Source organism: Corylus avellana, chromosome 4 (assembly GCF_965113065.1).
Source record: "Corylus avellana chromosome 4, dhCorAvel1.hap1.2, whole genome shotgun sequence".
Lineage (NCBI taxonomy): Eukaryota > Viridiplantae > Streptophyta > Magnoliopsida > Fagales > Betulaceae > Corylus > Corylus avellana.
This window is the reverse complement of record NC_142493.1, coordinates 866,153-878,698: the sequence shown is the minus strand read 5'-3', so window position 1 is coordinate 878,698 and position 12,546 is coordinate 866,153. Positions and strand designations below refer to the sequence as shown.

The window sequence follows — 12,546 nt, the reverse complement described above, 5'->3', positions numbered from 1 at the left end:
CGTCTTATTTTATATATATATTGCTGAAAAAAAAAACATATTAAAAAAAAAAAAAAAGGTTAAATACCAAATACCCCATTGGGGTTTTGTAACTTTATTTTTACCTCCATGGGGTTTCATTTTTATCACAGGACCCCTTGGGGTTTTGATAAAGGACCAAGTTAGGCAATCCGTTAGTTAATCGTTATGACTGACACGTGGATCAATCAGATGTTGACACGTGGCATATATTTAATTTTTTTAATTCTTTTTTTTTTTTAAATTAAAAAAAAAAAGTATTTTTTTTTAAAGAAAAAAATTTGGGGGAGGCCTGGCCTCAGCCACCCCCAATTTTTTTTCTTTTTTTTAAAAAAAATTTAATAGGTGCCACGTGTCAACATCTGATTGGTCCACGTGTCAGTCCTAACGGTCAACTAACGGATGGACTAACTTGGTCCTTTATCAAAACCCCAGAGGAGGTCCTGTGATAAAAATAAAACCCCAAGGAGGTATTTGGTATTTAACCAAAAAAAAAAAAAAAATAGCATAACATACAAACCCTATTCATTGACACAAACTATTTTATGAGTCTTTTGAACGTTATAAGCATATCCAACCTTATGCACAATTCACCACTGAAATATCCCTAATTCACAAACTATCTTTTGAATTTATATCCCATCAATCGCCTTCTTCAGATTATCCCCAAACAATGACATGAGACACCCGCCGTGGACTCTCCCCTCCGGAACCATAAAGTTGAAGCTTTTGCTCCCACCATTAATGCCAATGCCTTGCCCATCCATCCCCCCCCCCCCCCCCCCCCCTCAGCACTCAAGAAACTTGAATTTGATGATGACTTCATTGATGAAGGAACCAACACCTGCGGGGGTATGAGATGTTGCTTTTTCCCCGGCTTTTCCAGCGACCCAATGCAGTTCAGAGCAACACTGACTCTAGAGAAAGAACTAGAGTTCCCAAACTTGCTCCCTGAAATTGAAGCAGCAGATACAAGACCATGGAAGAGCCCTGGTACAATCAGGCCTCCCTTGTTTGCCACCCGCTCCTGCACCATGCTACTGTGAGCAGCATAAAGTTGAAGCTTTTGCTCCCACCATTAATGCTAATGCCTTGCCCATCCATCTCTTCCCCCCCCCCCCCCCCTCGCGCGGGCCTTCTCAGCACTCAAGAAACTTGAATTTGATGATGACTTCATCGATAAAGGAACCAACACCTGCGTGGGTATGAGATGCTGCTTTTTCCCCGGCTTTTCCAGCGACCCAATGCAGTTCGTGGAAACACTGACTCTAAAGGAAGAACTAGTGTTCCTAAACCTGCTCCCTGAAATTGAAGCAGCAGATACAAAACCATGGAAGAGCCCTGGTGCAATCAGGCCTCCCTTGTTTGCCTCCCGCTTCTACACCATGTTACTATGAGCAGCATAAAGTCTAAGCTTTTGCTCCCACCATTAATGCCAATGCCTTGCCCATCCATCCCCCTCCCTTCTCAGCACTCAAGAAACTTGAATTTGATGATGACTTCATTGATGAAGGAACCAACACCTGCGGGGGTATGAGATGCTGCTTTTTCCCTGGCTTTTCCAGCGACCTAATGCAGTTCAGAGCAACACTGACTTTGGAGAAAGAACTAGTGTTCCCAAACCTGCTCCTTGAAATTGAAGCAGTAGATACAAGACCATGGAAGAGCCCTAGTACAATCAGGCCTCTCTTGTTTGCCACCCGTTCCTCCACCATGCTACTGTGAGCAGCATAAAGTCGAAGCTTTTGCTCCCACCATTAATGCCAATGCCTTGCCCATCCATCCCTTCCCCCCGCCGCGCGGGCCTTCTCAGCACTCAAGAAACTTGAATTTGATGATGACTTTATTGATGAAGGAACCAATACCTGCGAGGGTATGAGATGCTGCTTTTTCCCCGGCTTTTCCAGTGTTCCAATGTAGTTCGTGGCAACACTGACTCTGGAGGAAGAACTAGTGTTCCCAAACCTGCTCCCTGAAATTGAAGCAGCAGATACAAAACCATGGAAGAACCCTAGTGTAATCAGGCCTCCCTTGTTTGCCTCCTGCTGCTGCACCATGCTACTGTGAGCAGCATAAAGTCAAAGCTTTTGCTTCCACCATTAATGTCAATGCCTTGCCCATCCATCCCTTACCCCCCCCCCCCCCTCCTCTCTCACCTTCTCAGCATTCAAGAAACTTGAATTTGATGATGACTTCATTAATGAAGGAACCAACACCTACGGGGGTATGAGATGCTGCTTTTTTCTCGGCTTTTCCAGCGACCCAATGCAGTTTGGGGCAACACTGACTTTAGAGGAAGAACTAGTGTTCCCAAACCTGCTCCCTGAAATTGAAGCAACAGATACAAGACCATGGAAGAGCCCTGGTGCAATCAGGCCTCCCTTGTTTGCCTCCCACTCCTGCAACATGCTACTGTGAGCAGCACAAAGTCCACTCTTGCCCCTTGCAAATTTCTCGCATTTTCCCTCTCCCCAGGTGCATCTCTTTCCCCCACCATGCACCTTGCAGAAATCTGTGCTCCCTTGTGCACTCTTCCCACAATTTTCAAACTTGTACCACTTCCCTCCTCCGTGCCTAACGCAACAATCTGTGCGGCCACGTGCACTCTTTGTGCAGCCTACCACGACGCATCTCTTTCCACCACCGTGGGCAACACAATAGTTCGTGCCCCTATGGACACTCTTTGGGCAAATTTCACCACCATCAAAGGGGCGGCGCTTTCCCCCCCCCCCCCCCCCATGCCCCTTTGCACAATGGCGTGCTCCCTTCAGCACCTTTGGTGCACCCTGCAAATATGAAACGGCGTCCGCCCCCATGAGAGATGCACAAAACAGCTTGTCCTTCAGCGCTACGGGTGCAGCCTTCCACCTTACACCTCTTACCCCCTCCATGTCTAATGCAAAGGCCTGATTTGCCCCGCGCAACCTTGTTGCACCCATCTGGATATCCACATCGTAGGCCACCACCATGTGCTATGCAATATTCCGTCTTCCCCTCAGTGCTTTTAGTGCAACCCAAGTGCAGGCATCTCTTCCCTCCACCATGGGCCTTACAATAGGCGGTTCGGCTCTCAACACCCTTGTTACACCCTACTTTTTGGCATCTCTATCCGTCCCAATGACCAATACAAAGACTAAATGCCCCTCGTGCTCCTTTTGTGCAGCCTAAAAATTTGCATTTCTTAGAATTGCTACTTCTGTGGTCAGAAGATGCTCCTATAGTTGTTTACTCAGAGCCAGTGCCAACTGAGTACTCTGAGGTAGTGGATGGTTTATGGCTCGGCTAGGATTTAGCCCCAAGCTCTAGAACTTGAGTTTGGGTAGAAACCTTGTCACTATCCATTCTTGGAGCCAAAAGAAGTGATGGCATATAGCCGCCTGATTTCTTTGTTGAGGTAGGGCCTTTGTCAACAACAGGAATCACAAGATGATTATCTTCAGCAGATACTTGGTTTCGGAGAGAGAAGTTATTAATATTAGTCTTTGTTGAAACTGAAATATGAAGCACACTTGAATAATCATTAGTACCTTCGAAAAGACTGAGTTGTAGGATTGAATCACCCTCAGCTAAAAACCTCTGTGGCAATGTTGCAGCTAGTCCCTTGTTCTTCTTTAAGTCCACATTGTAATAACTATCAGAGTATGCACTTGGTGTTGGACCCAACCCAAGCACCAATCGTGTAGCGCCCCAAATTTTTAAAGTCTATTTTAGAGATATTTATTTGATGATGATTATTTTAATATTCATAGTAGCCAATGATTTTAATTCTTGAGGAATCTATAGTGTTATATGAATTGATGAAATGTGGTAATTAGAGAATGGTAATTTGTGGAATAATAAAATAGTAACTGGTAGAAAGAGTATCATATGGTAGATAGAAATGATGGAATGTAGAATAGTAAATGGTAGATAGAAGAGTAATGGAAGGTAGAATAGTTAATGGTAGGTAATACTATTTAGTAGGTGGAATAGTAAAAGGAGGGTAGAATTGTAAATGAAATGTAGAATAGTATTTTTGTTTTCCTATAAATAGAGCTCCCCCCTTCAAAATATCTCCACTTCTCTCCCTTCTCTTCCACATATTCTTCCTTCTTCTGCTTTCTACTCGATCTTTCTTCTTTCTGATAGTGTTTACACAGAGTAGAGAGAGAAAGGGAGAGATAAATCGCTGCAAGAAAGAAAGAAAGAACACGAGAGATAACAGACTTAAGAAACTAGTTTCAGAAAATATACTAGTGGTGTTAGTCGGATTGGAGCAACTAGATTCTTCATACTACTTTTAGCTTCAGTCTAGAAGTAAGCAAATTCACTACCTCTTCTAAAATTGCTTCATGTCATGCTATTTAAATATTCTTGTATTAAATTGTAAATAATTATTTTATTTACCATCTTGGAGAGATGTTGCATGCATGAAAGATTTCTAAATAAATTATTTAGAAAGATTCTATTTATTTTAAATGCTTTCTAAATACAGTAAGTTTATATTTGGAAAAGTTTTCATTTTGAGAAAAGAAATTTGAGAAATGATGATGATTATAAGAAATAAGAATGATGATAAACCCTCCTACATGTTGCCCTAAGATGCATCAAGGGAAGTACAAAGAAAAGTATAAGAGATGAGATAAATGTTTATAAAATGAGGGCACATGTATAGATGAGAGTATTTTTGGCCTCAAGAGATAAAGAAAGAAATGAGTTCCGTACCGATGCTTAGGATGGAGGCGCAACCGCTAAAAAAGGCTTTGCTCGAAGGTGATTCCATCATTTTTGCCATGCTGAGTGCACCTTTAGTTAACTAGCTGGCCGAGGGGAAGGGGCTGTGGCCACAGTATCTCATCACAGAGCGCAAGGGCCGCACAACCCTAGTACACAGGGGTAACAATGTACATGGGCCATATTATGAGATAATAACTAAAAATAATCGCATTGATGATTTATGATGATGTTTTATTGCTATTGGCTATGTATATAATTTATGTGATTTTCGATTTCAAAACTAGGAACATATACTTTATGGTGTTCCAATTTTTAAAACTGGGAACAAGGAGTAAAATTATTCATGGTTGTAGAATTTTCTTACTGGGCTCATTCAGTTTTATTTCTTGTTTTCAAGTAAAGAGTACACTGGAATAAGAGGCTAGAATGGGGGCGGGAACAATTATTAATTTTATAATATTTCTATATCAACTATTTGTAATAAGTGTAATAAGAACTATGGTCATAATTTGACATTATGCAACTAAGAATTATCATTTTCGAATTTCACTATTTATCATATTTCGTGAGAAAAGTTTTATATGTTTATCATATCCTTTAAAATTAAATATTCTGATAGGTATTATAGATCTTTGCATCATTTTAGAAAAAAAAGTGACAAACCTAGCCCTAATCGGGTTGGGGGTGTTACAAATCGACAGCTGTCATCAGAAGCATTGGGAAAGTTAACCCCAAGACTGCTCTGGTTACACCTATATCTGCCTGCATCGCCACCTCCAAAGCCAAGGCAATTAAAGCGTGTAGGGTAGTGTCGCTGAAGGTGTCATTTTTTTTTTAGTTCTCCATATAAGATAAAAAAACGTCCTTTTTGTTCAGATCCATTCTCTTGACTATGTGCACTACAACTATAAAAACCCCAACTAAAAGAACACTTTTTACAATGTCCTACAAGCAGTCCGATATAACAGAACTAAATGAAAAAGTAGAAGAAATTCTAATATCCTACTTCCCCCGCTAACAAAGTCAGATGTGTCTGATCTGTCCATCTTTAGTATATATCAGCACCAACATGTTAGTCACCATAAAACTCAATCCGCTGTTTGACTTCAGGACACCTTGCAATCCTTTAAAGGGTAGGGTAAGAGAGGTTATGAAGTAAATGACAGCTGTGAAATGCTCAAGATTAGGGCTTTCTTGAACTTTTAAAGTCTCCTAGAAAACCCATCACAATCGTGTCCATCAGAACCAGCCACACAACCATTCCATTCCCACAACCCAATTTCACAGTCACCCACTTCTACCATCTCTCAATCCATGTAATCACATAAAAAGAGGAAAAAGCAAAGGACGAACATCACAAGGCCATAACCATGAAACACACCTCTTGCACCCCAAGACTGGTTTTAGTCAAGATTGAAATTGAAGAGACTTGCTGAAGAGAAAGAAAAATCACCTAACACACGACCACAACAATATATAGCGCTTGAAAGTTTGGAAGCATGACAAGGAAATCATGAGCCAGCTGGGCATCCTTAGCCTAACAAGAGTCTAGGCACATGCAAGTTACGAGAATACCAACTTATCAAGGAGACCAAGTGCAGCCAAGTCAAATACAACTTCTTTGAGGGATATTCAAATAATTATGTAGTTGCAATGTTATCTTTAACCATTAGTTATCCTTATTAATTATTAGGTTTGGTTAGTAATTGTGGTTTGAATTGTTAAGACCTTGCGGACAAGGTGCTTTTAAGGGGTAATGAACGTTACCAAAAGTAATGTGGGGATAAGTTAAAAGTCGTATTAGAATAGAATTATGTTAAATAATAATAGTTATAGTTATCTATTTAAGTCAATCTCTTAATTATTTGTGGCACTTTGGTGTAGAAGTCATTTAGTAGTAGGTTTATATTATATCTTCGTATGAACTTATCTCCAAGTAAGTAGGAGTTCTTCTCCAAGTCTAAGTCGTTGTAATGTTCCTAATTAAAGGATGATCATGAATAAAGAAGGAAAAATAATTAATCCCAAACCTTGGGTTTGAAAAATGGTTTTAGGTTTTTTTTTTTTCAAAATCTAAAAGGTTTAGGTTCTTTCAGAACCTAAATTCTATCCCCGTTAAATATTCACGTAATATTAAAGACAATCAAATTAGGGTTAGAGTCACTCGACAGTGAATTTTATTTAAGTGTGTCATTGTACTCTGAAGACTAATTAGAATTTGGAATAAACATATTTTAGTTTTGAGGTGCCACTCATTTTCTCTCCTTTCGTGGTATTGTTAGTTGGCTAATGAAACTCCGCCTGTTTTCTTGTTATTTATGTTCAAATATATTGTGGAAGTTTGCAAGAATTTAAAAAAAAATTAAAAGTACTTTTAAGGGTCAAAAAGCCTAAAAATTACAAAAACTCACTTTTGGCAAAAGCTTAAAAATGAAGTTTTTGTCAAAAAAACATTTTTTAACTTAAAAGCTCTATTTCTCAAACACAGTTTCAAATATAGTCTTATTATATAGGTTGTTGTGCCTAACAATATATTTTGAGTAATGGTAAAAATCACATTTTTATCATATAATTATCTCACAATGCTAACATAATAATTCAAACCAATCCTTATATTCAGTCATTGTTAATATATATATAGTTTTGTGAGGACTATTACGTCAACATTGTGGAATAATTATATGATTTATTGTATTACTCGTACATTTTTTTATGCTTATTTATTTATACATTTTTTTAGTAATGTTAGAAACTATACTTTTATCTTATCATTGTGACATTGCAATGTTTGAATCAACTTTGTTAAAAGAAGATTGAATGATTGATTAGCACCTCTAAGTCAATAGAGTGTGGTAGTGGTGAGTTAAAATTGCAATTTATAGCATTATTTTTTTTTAATAATGCTATTTTTTACATTAATTTTATATCGGTTAATATAACATGTTTTTTAAGCGACTAACCGGACACGTCAGTCACAGTATGAAATGAGTGTAAAATGTACGTGTGTGTGTGTGTTTTTTTTTTTTTTTTCAATTGCTAATTATTTGCAGTTTGACCCGAGACCTTGCACTTTTATTTTTCTTTGGTAAAGAAGAAACAGCCACTTTAATCCGCGGCCTCAAAAGTCAAAAGCAGACACATCTCTAAAACCGCTAAAAGCGCTGAGGCTCTTCGTGGCCGTGGCCCCGTGTGGCGTGTCCCCGAGATTCATATACAAACAAAACGTGAAACTGTAAAATGAGTTTTAGAATTGACCAACGGATACACGTTGTAATACGCAGCGGTTCTTTCCCATAGTCTCTCCCAAGTTTTCCAGATCAATCTGAAGAAGAAAGAAACGCAACGGAAAAAGGCTTCAAACATCATATCTCATAGGCTTTTCTATTTGGTAATGTTCCACAAAACCAGAACCCTATATTTGTCTCCCAAGGATTACACTTTCTTTTATGTGTTTTTACCTGTACACCAATTGTTTGTTGGTTTGTCTGAATAAATATAGTAGCATCTTTTTTTTTTTTATTCATTTCTTTTAGTTTGATTAAATTCAAATGGGTCTACTGTTAAAAGCTTCAATAAGTTCAAAATTCACAGTTAATATTAATATTATTCGTCCAAAAAATAATAATTTTGTATTCTATTCTGATAAACACAAGATTTGTAAATACATTATGGCTACGAAGCTAGAGAAAGAAAATTATTCAAATGGTTGTCACACTATGCCAATTGAAGGATCACTCAGAATTACAAAGTTGTGGGTGAATAAAATTTGGGCATTAAGTGCTCTAAATTTTTTAAAAATAGTATTGATTCTAGGAACTTTTCAAAAGATGCAGTTCATTATGTGCAAGCATTAATTAGTATAGAAAATAGACATTTTTTTAACAGTTACATTGGAGTCAACCAGGGTTTTTAAGAAATCATAATATGTTGTTTAGAATTTTCACAAATTGCTTGATCTTATTTTGGGTGAATAGTTCTTGATCGATCTTATTTTTCTTTTCTTTTTAATTGGGGTTATATGTATTCTTTCAGTTGATAATTAGAATTTTCTGTTGTTAAGTCAGTGAATTGTAGGTAGATGGCTAGACAGGCTGTTACACTAATGTGTTATTGGAATGGGAGGATGACAAATGGACCGCATGGCATTTCTTATGAAGGTGCTGCACGAAAGCTCATTAAAGTCAGATATTGAATAACACACAATGAATTGCTGGATAAGATTTATGGGGTTACAGGGTTTGACAAACGCCGGTTTAAGTTGAAGATCACTTGCAGGTATCCAGCTTGTAGGGAGTACATACCTGTGCCCATAGACGATGATTAATCTATTGATATCATGTTTGATGTGGCACGACAACCTGGAACGAACTGTATGGAGCTTTATTTGGAAACAGACCTTGTGCGCTTTGAAAATCAAGTAAATGTCACTGTGCTAGCCCACACTAATAAGCAAGTGAGTTTCAGCAATTTCTTCGGTTTTAATGTCATTTACTTTACTGGTTTCTCTCTCTCTCTCTCTCTCTCTCTATCTCTCTCTCTTTCCTTAGTAGTTTAGTATCTTGCTTTTCATCTGAACTTTTCTACAGAGTTTATATTCTGTTTCGTAGACACCAGTAGAAAAAGCCACTCAAGATGCCCAAGTTGTCAGCTTTCTGGATCCAGGACCAGTTGACAATACAGTGCTTGTGCTGCAAGACCAGCACAGATCCGGAGCCATATAGGCAGGAGAGGTTTACTTATTTAGTCTATGTATTGTTTGTTTATAAAAATTGCATTTTGTGTCACAATAAAGTTCTAACTAATGGCTTTCTTTTTTAGTTTTTTGCAGGATCCTGGTGTTTTGACTTGTAGACAGAGGATGGCCACAAATCACAATGATGCGGGAATGGCAATTGGATTCAGGTGTTCGTCGGTTTGTCATCCAGTCTGGCTTTTTTGGGGTATACAGGATTGGATTTATACAGCTTGATTGGCCTTTAATCACTACATTGGTGGAGAGATGGTGACAGGAGACCCACACCTTCCATTTTACTGTGGGTGAGAGTACTGTCACATTGCAGGATGTAGGAGTGTTGTTAGGCCTTCGAATAGATGGTCATGCAGTGACTGGTAATGCTGACCTTTAATGGGATGATCTCTGCGAGGAGCTGTTAGGGGTCAGACCAGATCGTAGTTTTCTTCACGGTTCAGCACCCAAGCTTAGTTGGTTACGAGCTCATTTCCAGAAGCCTCCACCAAATGCAGACGATCTAACATTGCAACGGTATGCTAGGGCATATATCTTAGGATTGATGGGTGGTGTTCTCTTCACAGATAAATCTGGAGCTGATGTTCAGTTGATATTCCTACCCCTGTTGAGGGATTTTAAATATACTGAACAATTGAGTTGGGGCAATGCTGTACTAGCACACTTATATAGTGAGCTTTGTCGAGCTAGTAAAGCAGGGGCTAATGAGATAGCTAGACCTCTTCTATTATTGCAGGCATGCATATTAGTATATATTATATTATATGCATCCTTCAACAATTATGTGTTTGTAACTTTTTTCTGTAATTTACGTTTGCCACAGTTGTGGGCATGGGAACGATTGCATATTGGTCACCCTGAGCGATTTGGCAGACAAGTGCTGGATCCAATTGTACCAGATGGTGAGGATGTAGGGGATACGGCACTGGTTGTGACGGATGCAACAGTAGATGAGGAGCAATTGTCTGCTGGCCCATTAGGATGCAGGTGCGTGTTAAGCTGTTGATATAGATTTTTGTTGCTATACCTTTGGTCTCATTTAAACTTATTTTATTTTATATTAGGTGGAGAGCTCCTGTAATTCGTAGAGACAATCCTCTTAGGGCATTAATATTTTACAGGGACCAGCTTGATCAACAGACAGATAATGAGGTTTGTTTATTTAGTAAGTGTTAACAATTTATGATATAATACGTACTTTTATCATAAAATGTGCAAGTGTATGTGTTTGTGCTTGTGTTTGCCACTTGATTTACATATTTTCAAATGTAGATGATATGGCAGCCATACACTCCTGAGCGACTTGCATTGCTACCAGATGAATGTGTCAGAGACCAGCATATGTGGCAGACAATTACTCCAGTAATTTGCTTTGACATTGTTGAGTGGCATCGTCCTGATCGAGTTCTGCGTCAATTTGGCCTCCATCAAGGTGTCCCTGAACCTTGTGATACAGAGGTGAAACTCCATTCAATTGATAGGCGGGGGAGACACCACTATGATTGGCGGGCGTATCATGGACAATATATAAAACTATGGGAAGCTCGCGCAGTGATTATTGCAGTGGGTGAGCCGGAGGAGCACCCAATGCATTATCATGATCCATACATGGAGTGGTATCGGAAAATTACGCGCTGTTTAATTACTCCTCTCACTCAAAGGTCACATAAACGATTTCGGCCTTCAAGTGGGACAACACATCTATTAGTATGAATTCATCATAACTATCATGTTATCTGTTTTCATTTGCTTGTGTGCTAAAACTATTTGAATAAAAATTGATGAGGTATCCATAATTGGAATGGCAGGTCCAGAGCTTGACTGCAATCCATAATCAATGCACTACAATACTTGGTGCCTTTACCAGTGACTCTGCTATGCAAGCAATGAAAGATATCCAAACCATGTGCATCCGTATCTTACAGATGATTGGTGAGACCCGGCACCTTGAGACAAGACAAGCATCTACACCAGCTAACCCAGCCGCAGTTGCAGCAGCATTATCTCCTTCACATACAAATTACATGGAGGGGCCATTAGAGCGCACCCATGAGGATGTTGCGCCTCTCCCGGCAACAATCCCGACCACATGTAAATCTTCATCACTTAGAGGACGGGACAGAGGCAAAAGTCAAGGTAGAGGACACGGCAGACCACACAAAAGCACAGCTGCAGTTGTAGCGGCATCACCACATTCATTTCTAGCACCAGCAACAGCTCCACCAAACAATGGTGATTTGGAGGGACTGTCCTACCTGAATCAGGAGGCAGCGGCACTACCAGCAGAATCAATCTATATGTTAGAGGGTGAGAAAGAGGTAGAGACAGCAACACCACCATAATCAGAACCAATGCACCTGCTAGAGGATGAGGAGGTGGAAACAACAGCACCACCATCATCAGAATCAATGCATGTGCAAGAGAGCGAGAAAGAGGTAGATACTGCAGCATCACCATTTTCAGAACCAATACACCTGTTTCAAAGCAAAAAAGAGGTGGACACAGCAGCATCTCTACCACAAGATGGCCCTTACAAGGGGCTAGTAGAACTTACTGAGGAGGTGCCTAGCCATGTGACCAGACCAAAAAAGAAGAAGAAGTCCAATGGGGGGGGCCTAACATCATTTTGGTTCCTATTGGTGGCAGGATGTTATTATTGGTACATTTTGGAAAATGATTATGACTGTAACATAATTGTTGAGTAGCTTATACAGAATGTCAATTTAACCTCTTTGGTCACGTTCTTCTTAAATTCCATCTCCACTTTTTCTTCCTCTTTATCTTCATTCAATTGTCGGTTGTCAGCTTTTGTGAGATACGGAATCGATCATTAGAAGGGACACGTGTCACTTTCTTATTGAATATGATGCAAAAGCACCGTTAGAAATTTAATGAAAGATAAACCATATGATCTATTTAATAACAATTGAAACTTTATAATTTTAATTTTTTAATTTTTTTTACATGTCCACACAAGAGGGGGAGAGAGATTCGAACTAGTAACCATCGTTTCATTAGGCGTGATCCTAGTCGATTGAACTACCTCTTGAGAACTTATAATTTAA

The 12,546-nt window shown here is 39.2% G+C and overlaps 2 pseudogenes; one reads left to right on the top strand and one right to left on the bottom strand.

Moving 5' to 3' along the window:
* Nucleotides 1-650: 650 nt before the first annotated feature.
* Nucleotides 651-5,616, bottom strand: LOC148586076 (uncharacterized; annotated as a pseudogene).
* Nucleotides 5,617-8,812: 3,196 nt separating this feature from the next.
* LOC148586075 (serine/threonine-protein phosphatase 7 long form homolog) lies at nt 8,813-12,186 on the top strand (annotated as a pseudogene).
* The last annotated feature ends 360 nt before the right edge of the window (nt 12,187-12,546 follow it).